Below are 12,684 nucleotides of genomic sequence, written 5' to 3'. Positions count from 1 at the left end.
CTTGGGCGCCACGCGCAGATTCCCGTCCCTAGAGCCATCCAACTCAGGAGCCTAATGACGCGGGGCGTACTGCGCAGGACGCCACGCGTAAGGAGTTCGAGAAAGCGTCTCCAAGTTCAGGAGCGCATCTACGCGGGGCGTAACACTAGGAGATGTGAGAATAGAAAGAGTACCTACTGAGGATAACGTTGCAGATCCGTTAACAAAGCCCTTAACCCAGAAAGTACATGATCGTCATCTAACTTCTACTGGGATAAGTTGTAGAAATAATTGGCTTTAGTCCAAGTGGGAGTATGTTAGGGTTTAGTGTCCTATAGACAATTGTTCTAGGATATGAACTAAATATAAATGAAGTGTTCTTTATATCATTTGTTTTTAATAAGATATGGTTTCATGACTATATGAAGGCAACCCCTTTTAAAGAACTAAATAAGTCTAATAAAAGGAAATCCCTAAGTTTGTTTAAAGTGATTGTAAAGTGTTCATACAAGCATGAAGTGAGACGAAACTTTATAATAAACTAATAAACTTAAAACCACCCCAAGTCAAGTAATATGTTTAGGATTGACATATCACTGTTGAGACTTACATGTAACAATGTCTTCTGTCAAGACAGATTGCTGATCTCACAAGCTTCAGATATACAGATAATCTCGACAGTTGCATGGATCCAATGAAAGGGAGTTCATTAGGATTGGGGACCCGACTTGAGATAACATGATGGGTAGATTCATCCTTGTCACCTGTTCATCTCATTGGTATTAATAGGTATAAGTAATCCTCGGACTCAAAGGAATGTTAATTAGTAATTCTGGATTATGGAATGTGATGCTTTGATCCTGTTGTAACATGATCCATAACAGAGATGACTCTGGGGTGTGAACGGCAGATTTTGGGTATCACAAGAAGTAATTGCGGGATAGTTATACATTGGATTGAGCATTTGTCACTCCCGATAAATGGGAGATACGTCCAAGGATCGCTTGTGGAAGACTTGACTCTAAATCCTTGCAAGGTGATAGCTTAAGACTTGAAATACAGATTTCACTTAACCTATCTAATTGGAGTTGACTCGGCCTGTACAAGTAAAACGAACGTCTCGCTATATGTGACTTGACACTATCCATAGTCATAAGATTCAGTTCAAGGATGTAGTTGATAAAGGATCGAATTATACTGTAACTAATACGGAAAGGTCAACGACAAAATCAACCTGTCTTCTTATAGCTCTGGGGGAATGTTTCAGATTTGCTAATCACATTCCGCGTACTCATTCCGTTATGCAAAGATTAAATATAATTCTGAGAAAATTAATTTAATAGTTGCATACGGCTAGAAGCAATAAGAACCTAATGGGTCACACATAAGACTTGGAGCCCAAAAGAGAAACATATGTTAATTAATTGATGGAAGCCCAACTGAGTCCACTAAGGCCTAGTAAATGAGGGGGCGATTTTTGTATGGTAAAATACATAAATAATTAATTTGATTTTTAACAATTCTAATTAGATTATGATTGTGAATTAAATTAATTAAAGGATAAATAAGTTAGGAGGTTTAATGAGATTAAATTGCTCCTATTATTATCCTATAAGGTTATTATTATTATCTTTATATTTAAGATATAATTATAGATAATAAATAAGAATTATATTCCGAATTAAATTCTTATTCAGTAACCTAATTCTATCTAACTAGGATTTAGATACAAGAGAGTATATATACCCCCCTTACATGAGAATTTCGGCCAACCCTAGTCTATCGAAGAGAGTGAATTTCGAACCCCAAGTTGAGGACGAGATCATTCACCGCTTCCTTCCGATTCAATCGATTTTCATCTCTTTCTTTTATTCCTTGATCTTGTGTTGATTAATTAGAGGCAATCTATTATTGATTGCTTTCATACGGTTGAATTCTAACTTGGTTTGAATTGTGTTTTTGTCTTGTGCTCGGGAACTCGAAGTAAGAGTTGTGGGCACTTCGATTGCAACGGTAGATAGAACTTCATAAAGGTATTTCCTTCTATCCCTCTTTATATGAAATAACGATTAACGGATCTTGGGTTAATGGAAATAGGTTAAAATTTTTATATTTCCGTTGCCAAACGTTTGCCTATTTTCCTTCAGTTTATTGTGACGTTGTGGAAATGGATGCTTGCCACCTACTGTTGGGACGCCCGTGGCAATTTGATAGGGATGCTACCCATGCCGGAAGGAAGAACACTTATCGGTTTATGAAGGACGGGATTCGGTATGTGCTAACACCTCTATTGGGAGAGACCAAAGACAAAGGGAAGTCTACCTTGATCGTTTGCCCAACTCACAAGGCGTTTATTAACGAGTGTGAGGAAAGCCAAACGGTCTATGTAGTGATGGTAAAGTCGAGCACACCGAAGGATGGGGTAGGAAGTGAAGCTGAAGAAGTTTCGGAAGATGTGGGAAGATTGCTCAATGAGTTCCGTGACGTCTTTCCGGAAGAGTTACCATATGGGTTTCCACCTCTACGGGACATCCAACACCACATTGACCTAGTGCCGAGAGCTAGCTTGCCCAGTCTTCCTCACTACCGGATGAGTCCCAAGGAGAGTGAAGTGATGAAGGAGAAGGTGGACGAATTGATAAGAATGGGCTATGTTAGGGAGAGCATGAGTCCATGTGCGGTGCCGGCTTTGTTGACGCCCAAAAAGGATGAGTCCATGTGCGGTGCCGGCTTTGTTGACGCCCAAAAAGGATGTGTGTGGATAGCCGATTCCCTGACTTGATGATATGTTTGATCAATTGGGTGGTTCCAAGGTCTTTTCGAAGATCGATTTGAGGAGTGGGTACCACCAAATCCGGATCAAGGCGGGAGATGAGTGGAAGACGGCGTTTAAGACGCGTGACGGATTATATGAGTGGTTAGTGATGCCATTCGGGAGGACCAATGCACCGAGCACTTTCATGAGGTTGATGAACCAAGTATTACGTCCGGTGATTGGGAAGTTTGTGGTGGTCTACTTTGATGATATTCTCATCCATAGTAAGACGTTAGAAGAGCATGTGGAGCACTTGAGGGCCGTATTAGTTTTGCTCCGGGAAAACCAAATCTTTGCCAACACTAAGAAGTGTGACTTTGTGATGGAGAGCTTGGTGTTTCTTGGGTACGTGGTCAGTGGGAGTGGTATCCGAGTGGATGAAGAGAAAGTGAGAGCTATCCAGGAGTGGCCGACTCCGAAGACAATTGGGGACATTAGGAGTTTCCATGGGTTGGCTACATTCTATAGGCGGTTCATCCGAAATTTCAGCGCTATCGTGGCTCCTATGATCGAGTGTTTGAAGAAGGGTAGAGGCTTCAAGTGGGGAGATGAGCAAGAGAGCAGTTTCGCCTTGATTAAGGAAAAGCTAAGTACCGCTCCAGTTTTAGCGTTTCTGGATTTTGAGAAGCTCTTCGAGGTTGAGTGTGATGCGAGTGGAGTCGGAGTTGGGGGAGTATTAATGCAAGAGAAGAGGCCCATAGCGTACTTCAGTGAGAAGTTGTGTGATTCAAGACAGAAGTGGGCCACTTATGATAAGGAGTTCTATGCAGTAGTGCGGGCTCTCAAGACGTGGAAGCACTATCTCATCGGGAAGGAGTTTATGTTGTACACCGACCACCAAGCCCTCAAGTACTTGGAAAGTCAAAAGCAACTCCGGAGCTCCATGCATGCTAGGTGGTCCGCTTTCGTGGATAAGTTTCCTTATCGACTTCTCCACAAAGTGGGTCAACAGAATAAAGTGGCGGATGCCTTAAGCCGAAGGGTATCCCTTTTGAGAACAGTGACCTTGGAGTTAGTGGATTTTGAGCACATTAAGGGAGAATACGAGGAGGATCCGGACTTTGGGCTTTAATGGGAGAAATGTAGAAGAGGCACCGAAGAGGGAGGATATCAGCTTGTGGATGGGTTCCTCGTGAGGGGTAGCCAATTGTGCCTTCCGAACACATCCATACCGGAAAGAGTGATCCGTGAGCTACACGGAGGGGTGTTGGGGGGACACTTTGGAAGAGACAAAACCTTTGAAGCGGTTAGCTCCCGCTACTATTGGCCTAGAGTAAGGAGGGATGTGGCCTACATCGTGGAGCGATGTGAGGCATGCCAAACATCCAAGGGGCACACTACTAATGCCGGACTACGTATGCACCTACCGGTTCCGGAGACTATTTGGGAAGACCTCTCCATGGATTTTGTATTGGGGCTGCCTGTTGGAAATTAGGCTAAGGTATAGCAGCGGAAATATAAAAATTTTAACCTATTTCCATTTAACCACAAGATCCGTTAACCGTTATTTCATATAAAGAAGGATAAGAAGAAATACCTTTTAGAAGTTCTATCTACCGTTGCAAACGAAGTGCCCACAACTTCAAAAGAGATAGAAACTGTCTACCAATATGCCCCTATCCGAAACAGACCTTCCAGACCTCCGAACGACAATCCCTTCGGTGGAAACGTGGAAGAATATGTCTAGAAGCTCCTGTCCAAACATCGCGACGATCCGACGGTTCAATCTCCGGGAATCTGCGAAATCGTGAACTGACCTGATGTAGGATTAGTAAAACGAATTTCTCCCTTTTGTTTGTTTTTTCTTCTTCGAGTTCCCAAACACGAAATAAAACACGGGAAGATTAATTTAGTATCAACCGTTGAATAGCAACCAAAGTAGATTGCCTCTAACTAATCAACACAAGATCAAGGATAAAAGAAATAGATGAAAATCAATTGATCAAACGAAGCCGTAGAGAAATCTCGTCCTCGAACTAGGGGTGTCGAATTTTCTCTCTCTTGGACTAGGTGAATTTCGAAAATCACAAGTAGGGTATCACTTGCTTAGATTTCGAAAATCTCAAGGGAATGGGTATTTATAATCTCTTGTATCTAATCCCTAGTTAGATAGAATTAGGTTACTGAATAGGAATTCCATTCGGAATAGAATTCCTAATTATTATCTCACTATATATCTAATATATTAAGGATAATAATAATAACCTTATTGGATAATAATAGGAGTATATTAATCTAATTAAAACTCCTAACTTAATTATCTCTTAATTAATTTAATTCATATTCCTAATCTAATTAGGATTAACAAAATCAAATTAATTATTCATGTATATCACTACATGAATTTCGACCCCCTTTTGTCCATGGGCCTTATTGGGCTCAATTGGGCTTCTATCAATTAATTAACATCTATCTCTCTTTTAGGTTCCAAGTCTTATGTGTGATCCATTAGGTTCTTATTGCTTCTAGTTCATGTTTGTCTCACTTCATGTTTGTATGAACACTTTATAATCACTTTAAATAAACTTACGGATTTCCTTTTATTAGACTTTATTTAGTGCTTAAAAGGGATTGCCTTTATATAGTTATAAAACATATATCTCATTAAACAAATGATATAAAGAACAATTCATTTACATTAAGTTTGTATCCTAGAACAATTGTCTATAGGACACTAAACCCCAACATACTCCCACTTGGACTAAAGCCAATTGTTTCTAAAACTTATCCCAGTAGAAGTTAAATGACGATCATGTATTCTCTGGGTTAAAGGCTTTGTCAACGGATCTGCAACGTTGTCCTCTGTATGTACTCTTTCTATTCTCACATCTCCTCTAGCCACAATCTCTCTAATGATGTGGTATCGCTTAAGGTAATGCTTGGATGCATTATGAGACCGTGGTTCCTTTGCTTGCGCAATGGCTCCATTGTTATCACAGTACAGTGTAATGGGATTGACAATGTCAGGCACCACACCTAGTTCTGTAGTGAACTTTCTAATCCAAACCGCTTCCTTTGCTGCTTCCGCAGCTGCGATATACTCTGACTCGGTCGTAGAGAAAGCTACGCTTCCCTGCTTGGAACTCTTCCAACTGACCGCGCCCCCATTCAAGATAAACAGGTATCCTGATTGGGATTTATAATCATTCTCATCTGTGAGATGACTTGCGTTTGAAAATCCTTCTATTTTCAGATCACCTTCTCCGTACACTAGGAACATATCTTTAGTTCTTCTCAAGTACTTAAGAATGTTCTTGACGGCAATCCAATGCTCGTCTCTCGGATTCCCTTGGTAACGACTCATTACAGATTACGCGAACGCTATGTCAGGTCTAGTGCATAGCATAGCATACATAATCGAATCGATTGCGCTGGCGTACGAGACTACAGCCATGCGTCGTTTATCATCATCGGTTTTAGGACATTGATGATTGTTTAACTTTACTCCATGTAACATGGGTAAGTTACCTCGTTTCGATTCAAGCATGCTAAACCGATTTAGCACCTTTTCAATGTATGTAGCCTGTGAAAGACCAAGCAGTCTTCTCGATCTATCTCTATAGATCTTTATACCAAGTATATAAGCTGCTTCACCAAGGTCTTTCATTGAGAAGTTACCAGATAACCATACTTTCACTAACTGTAAGAGAGCAACGTCATTTCCCATTAATAATATATCGTCCACATATAGTATGAGAAATGCTATAGAGCTCCCACTTGCTTTCTTGTAAATGCAAGCTTCTTCGCAATTTTGTTCAAAACCAAATTGTTTTATGGTTTCGTCAAAACGCTTATTCCAGCTTCTAGATGCTTGCTTGAGTCCATAAATGGATCTCTGAAGTTTGCAAACTTTATTTGCATCCTTCGATATAAAACCTTCATGCTGCATCATATATACATCCTCAAGCAGGTTTCCGTTTAGGAAAGCTGTTTTCACATCCATTTGCCAAATCTCATAATAGTAGTGAGCGGCGATTGCAAGCATGATTCTGATTGATTTGGACATAGCCACAGGAGAGAAAGTTTCGTCATAATCAATTCCTTGCTTCTGACGATATCCTTTCGCTACTAACCTAGCTTTGTAGGTGCTAACCTTTCCATCCATGTCTGTCTTCTTTTTGAAGATCCACCTGCACCCAATGGGTATTATCCCTTCGGGTGGATCAACCAAAGTCCAAACTTGGTTAGTATACATGGAATCCATTTCAGAATCCATGGCCTCAAGCCATGCTTTAGAATCTGGACTAGTAAGAGCCTCTTCGTAGTTTTCGGGTTCGTCGTCTAACACGGGAACCTCATTATCATCTCCCACTAGAAAACCATATCTAACTGGGAGTTCACGAACTCTTTGTGATCTACGAATAGGTGGCACTGGAGTCTCATCTAATGGGACTCCTTCGGGTACCTCAACCGCCTCTGTTGTTTCAGTCGGTGTTTCTTCTTCTTGAACTTCGTCAAGTTCAATCATGCTTCCCTTTTGTGTTTCTTCGAGAAACTCTTTCTCTAAGAAGGTTGCGTGCTTGGATACGATTACTTTCTGATCATCTGGATGATAGAAGTAATATCCCATAGTTTCCTTAGGGTATCCAATGAAGAAACATTTATCAGATTTCGAATCTAGTTTGTCGGACGCAATGCGTTTGACAAAGGCTGAACAACCCCATATTCTCATAAATGAAAACACGGGTTTCCTACCAACGAACAATTCATATGGTGTGGAACTAGCGGATTTAGTTGGTACTCGATTTAGGGTGAAGAGGGCAGTTTCTAAGGTATAGCCCCAGAACGTCTTTGGAAGTAAGGCCATGCTCATCATGGATCGTACCATATCTAATAGGGTACGGTTTCTCCTCTCGGACACACCATTGTGTTGTGGTGTATAGGGAGGTGTCCATTGTGAGCATATCCCACATTCAGTTAGATAATTTAGAAAATCATCTGAAAGATATTCGCCACCTCGATCAGATCGAAGCGTCTTTATTTTCTTTCCTAATTGATTTTCTACTTCATTCTTAAAGCATTTGAATTTCTCAAAAGCTTCTGACTTGTGCTTCATCAAGTAGATGTAACCATATCGGGTATGGTCATCTATGAAGCTTATGAAGAATCTGAATCCTCCTCTTGCTTGGACTGACATAGGACCACATACATCTGAATGAATGAGTCCTAGAGTGTCTGATACACGCTCACCTTTATTGCTAAAGGGTGTATTGTCATACCTTTTAAACATGATTCGCATGTTTCCAATGATTCGGGATCGATTGGATCTATAAGCCCATCTGAATGTAGCTTTAGCATGCGTCTCTTGTTTATATGGCCTAAACGACAATGCCACAAGTAAGTTGAATTATCTAGCTTATGTCTTTTGGTATCAATTGCAAAAACAGGAATTTTGACATCTAACACATAAATCCCATTTTGTGATATTCCTGAAAAATAAAAGATCGAATCTTTATAAAAATTGCAACTATTGTCTTTTATTGAAATATGAAAAGCCGTCGTCAACAAGGCAGCTAATAGAAATAATATTTCTAGATATTCCTGGAATATCCTCAGGCTGCATCCATTATCAAGTACCAAAAGATTCAGACTGTGAAATTTCAATATAAAACATACCAGATGTTGAAGTCCCAGCTTCTTCCCCTTTTGAGGAAGGCTAGGTACACCAACAGTTTCTTTTCCAATGCCCGTCTTTACCACAGAAGTGGCACTCTCCTTTGGGCTTCTTCACTTCCTTTCCCTTAGCTTTGTAGGGCACGGCTTTCTTACCTTTCTTGGGATAATTAGGATTGGGATAGCTCCCTTTCCTTTTCTTTGATCCCTCAATGACAAGAGTCGATATGGCTTTGTCTTTCTTCATATTGGCCTCAACTGACTTGAGCATATTTGCAAGCTCTTCAAGAGAGGTTTGCAAGTCATTCATCTGATAGTTCATAATGAACTGTGAATAACTTTCTGGGAGGGATTGAAGAATTAAGTCTATACTTAATTCGTTATCCATCGCAAATCCAATACTAGAAAGTTTGGTAATGTAGCCAATCATCTTGACACAATGTGTCATGACAGATGTGCCCTCTTGCATCCTACTACGATATAGCAACTTGGATATCTCATAGCGTTCGCACCTGGTTTGTTTCCCAAACAATTCCTTTAGGTGCATGATGATGGAATAGGCATCCATTTCCTCATGTTGCCTTTGTAATTCCGGTGTCATCGATGCAAGTATGATGCATCCGGCATGATCATCATCAGCCTTATGCTTCTGGTAAGCATCAATTTCCTCAATGGGAGCATCATCAGCAGGGAGAGGGGGTATCGATGTATCAAGTACATACCCTATTTTATGGAACTTTAAAACAATTTTGAGGTTACGAAACCAGTCGGTGAAGTTTGAACCATTCAATTTGTTATCGGTAAGAATGTTTTGCAGATTGGTTTTAGTCATGATTATAAGAGTTGGTTTAATTAAACCTGAGAGTGAGAAAGAGTAAACGTATGTCATTCATTTGCTTAAAGTATATCAATCTAAAATTATAGGCCTTTTAGTTTATTTTAGATTGCTCCCACTATTTTGCCAAATTAATAGCCCTCCATATTAATTCGAAGAATTTCACAAATCCTTTAGTGAGCTAGGATCCTAACTCCTGAAATTTCGCCTTGAGTTTACTCAACAAGCTAGTCTCATTCATTAGGTAGATTCATGTAATCAATCACATCTTTAATGTGATTCCTAGGTTATTGGGTTACTAACCACATTAGTAACTAATATGCTATTCATATTAATCCCAACCGTCTTGCCCATTAGTTTATGACAACATGAGTTTACTCATCCAATTATCATAATCTAATTTAAGTATTACCCCATATTCATGAAAAATGATTTTCGATAATTCAGGTGTTACCGAAAGGACCCCGAGCTTGAGTTTACTCAACAACCCAAAGGCGCTCATCACTGCCGGCTGAATTATAATATTAGGGAGGGACAACCGATTTTAATAACTTGTTTATTTACTTAACTTTTTAATGAGGGATTTTATTTTAGGTCTCATAATCTAACTTAGTCTTGATTTGCTTTACCATACATCAGATACATACATTCACATACATTGGCGTTATGGACATATCATCTAAATTATTCCGTCGAGCCAAAGACGGAATAAAAGGGCAAACCTAAGGAAATACTAACTATTACATATTTCTCTTTAGGTCCTCCGTCTTCTCCATGGCGCCTTGAAATTACATATTAATTTCTATACTACTAAAGAAAACTTCAATTGAATTGAAGGGAATCAGATGAGAGGAGAAATTACAATAGATAGTAGAAAGGCAGGACTCGCAGACCCTATTTCAAAAATACCAAAAGACTAAAGAGGGTCCAAATATGTCCATAACTCCAAACATGCATAGACTCAATTAAATAAATTTAATTGGTTGATTACATAACTATCTTATGTAATATTTATGTTAATCACATTAACATATCAAATTAACTTTCATCCAATTTTACTTCTAATAGTTTTCGTATCTTTTATATTAATCTTTAGATTAATATAACTATACAAAACTTTAATTATGCACGTCCCAATTATTTTGATTTTAATTCATTTAACATTTTGATTTACAAATTGGTAAAACAAACTTTTAAACAAATTTTCATTCGATAATCAAAACAGAAAACTATCAATTTCTGAAACATATATATTTAAATATAAAAATGATTTTAAATATATATATATATATATATATATCAGTTCTAAAACGGTTTTAAAACGATTTTCAGAAAATAGGAAAAACTACTATAGATTTTCGTTTTATCTTTAGAATTAATAAAACTGATTTTATCAATCTAACTATAAAACTAATAGATTTCGTTATAATGATTATCAACCAAAATAATTAGGAACATACGCATAATCTATTTTAATTAACAATTAATTAAAACTTATTTATCTTTAGAATTAATTAATCAAAACAATTTGTTAATTAATCCTAACTATAAATATTTATTCAATCTTATTGAAAAACTTCTAAATTTGCATATATGAAATAACGGATTTAACGATGGCTCTGATACCACTGTTGGAAATTAGGCTATGGTATAGCAACGGAAATATAAAAATTTTAACCTATTTCCATTTAACCACAAGATCTGTTAACCGTTATTTCATATAAAGAAGGATAAGAAGAAATACCTTTTAGAAGTTCTATCTACCGTTGCAAACGAAGTGCCCACAACTTCAAAAGAGATAGAAACTGTCTACCAATATGCCCCTATCCGAAATAGACCTTCCAGACCTCCGAACGACAATCCCTTCATTGGAAACGTGGAAGAATATGTCTAGAAGCTCCTGTCCAAACATCGCGACGATCCGACGGTTCAATCTCCGGGAATCTGCGAAATCGTGAACTGACCTGATGCAGGATTAGTAAAACGAATTTCTCCCTTTTGTTTGTTTTTTCTTCTTCGAGTTCCCAAACACGAAATAAAACACGGGAAGATTAATTTAGTATCAACCGTTGAATAGCAACCAAAGTAGATTGCCTCTAACTAATCAACACAAGATTAAGGATAAAAGAAATAGATGAAAATCAATTGATCAAACGAAGCCGTAGAGAAATCTCGTCCTCGAACTAGGGGTGTCGAATTTTCTCTCTCTTGGACTAGGTGAATTTCGAAAATCACAAGTAGGGTATAGCTTGCTTAGATTTCGAAAATCTCAAGGGAAGGGGTATTTATAATCTCTTGTATCTAATCCCTAATTAGATAGAATTAGGTTACTGAATAGGAATTCCATTCGGAATAGAATTCCTAATTATTATCTCACTATATATCTAATATATTAAGGATAATAATAATAACCTTATTGGATAATAATAGGAGTATATTAATCTAATTAAAACTCCTAACTTAATTATCTCTTAATTAATTTAATTCATATTCCTAATCTAATTAGGATTAACAAAATCAAATTAATTATTCATGTATATCACTACATGAATTTCGACCCCCTTATGTCCATGGGCTCAATTGGGCTTCTATCAATTAATTAACATCTATCTCTCTTTTAGGTTCCAAGTCTTATGTGTGATCCATTAGGTTCTTATTGCTTCTAGCCGTATGCAACGTTATTAAATTAATTTTCAAAGAATTATATTTAATCTTTGCATAACAGAATGATGTACAGAGTATGTGATTAGCAAGTCCGTAATCATTCCCCCAGAGCTATAAGAAGACAGGTTGATTCTGTCGTTAACCTTTCCGTATTAGTTACAGTATAATTCGATCCTTTATCAACTATATCCTTGAACTGAATCTTATGACTATGGGTGATGTCAAGTCACATATAGCGAGACGTTCGTTTTACTTGTACAGGCCGAGTCAACTCAAAAAGATAGGTTAAGTGAAATCTGTATTTCTTACTCTTAAGCTATCACCTTGCAAGGATTTAGAGTCGACTCTTCCACAAGCGATCCATGGATGTATCTCCCATTTATCGGGAGCGACAAATGCTCAATCCGATATATAACGACTCCGCAATTACTTCCTGTGATACCCAACGTCTACTGTTCACACCCCAGAGTCATCTCTGTTAAGGATCGTGTTACACCAGAGTCAAAGCATCACATTCCGTAATCCAGAATACCAATTAATATTCCTTTGAGTCTGAGGATTAGTTATACCTATTAATACCAATGAGATGAACAGGTGACAAGGATGAATCTACCCATCCTGTTATCTCAAATCGGATCCCCAATCCTAATGAACAACGTTTCATCGGATCTATGTAACTGTCCAGATATCTGTATATATGAAGCTTGTGAGATCAGCTTTCTGTCGGACAGAAGACATTGTTACATACAAGTCTCAACAGTGATATGTCAATCCCAAA

The sequence above is a fragment of the Euphorbia lathyris genome, chromosome 5 (genome assembly GCF_963576675.1).
Source record: "Euphorbia lathyris chromosome 5, ddEupLath1.1, whole genome shotgun sequence".
Lineage (NCBI taxonomy): Eukaryota > Viridiplantae > Streptophyta > Magnoliopsida > Malpighiales > Euphorbiaceae > Euphorbia > Euphorbia lathyris.
This window is presented reverse-complemented; position numbering follows the sequence as displayed.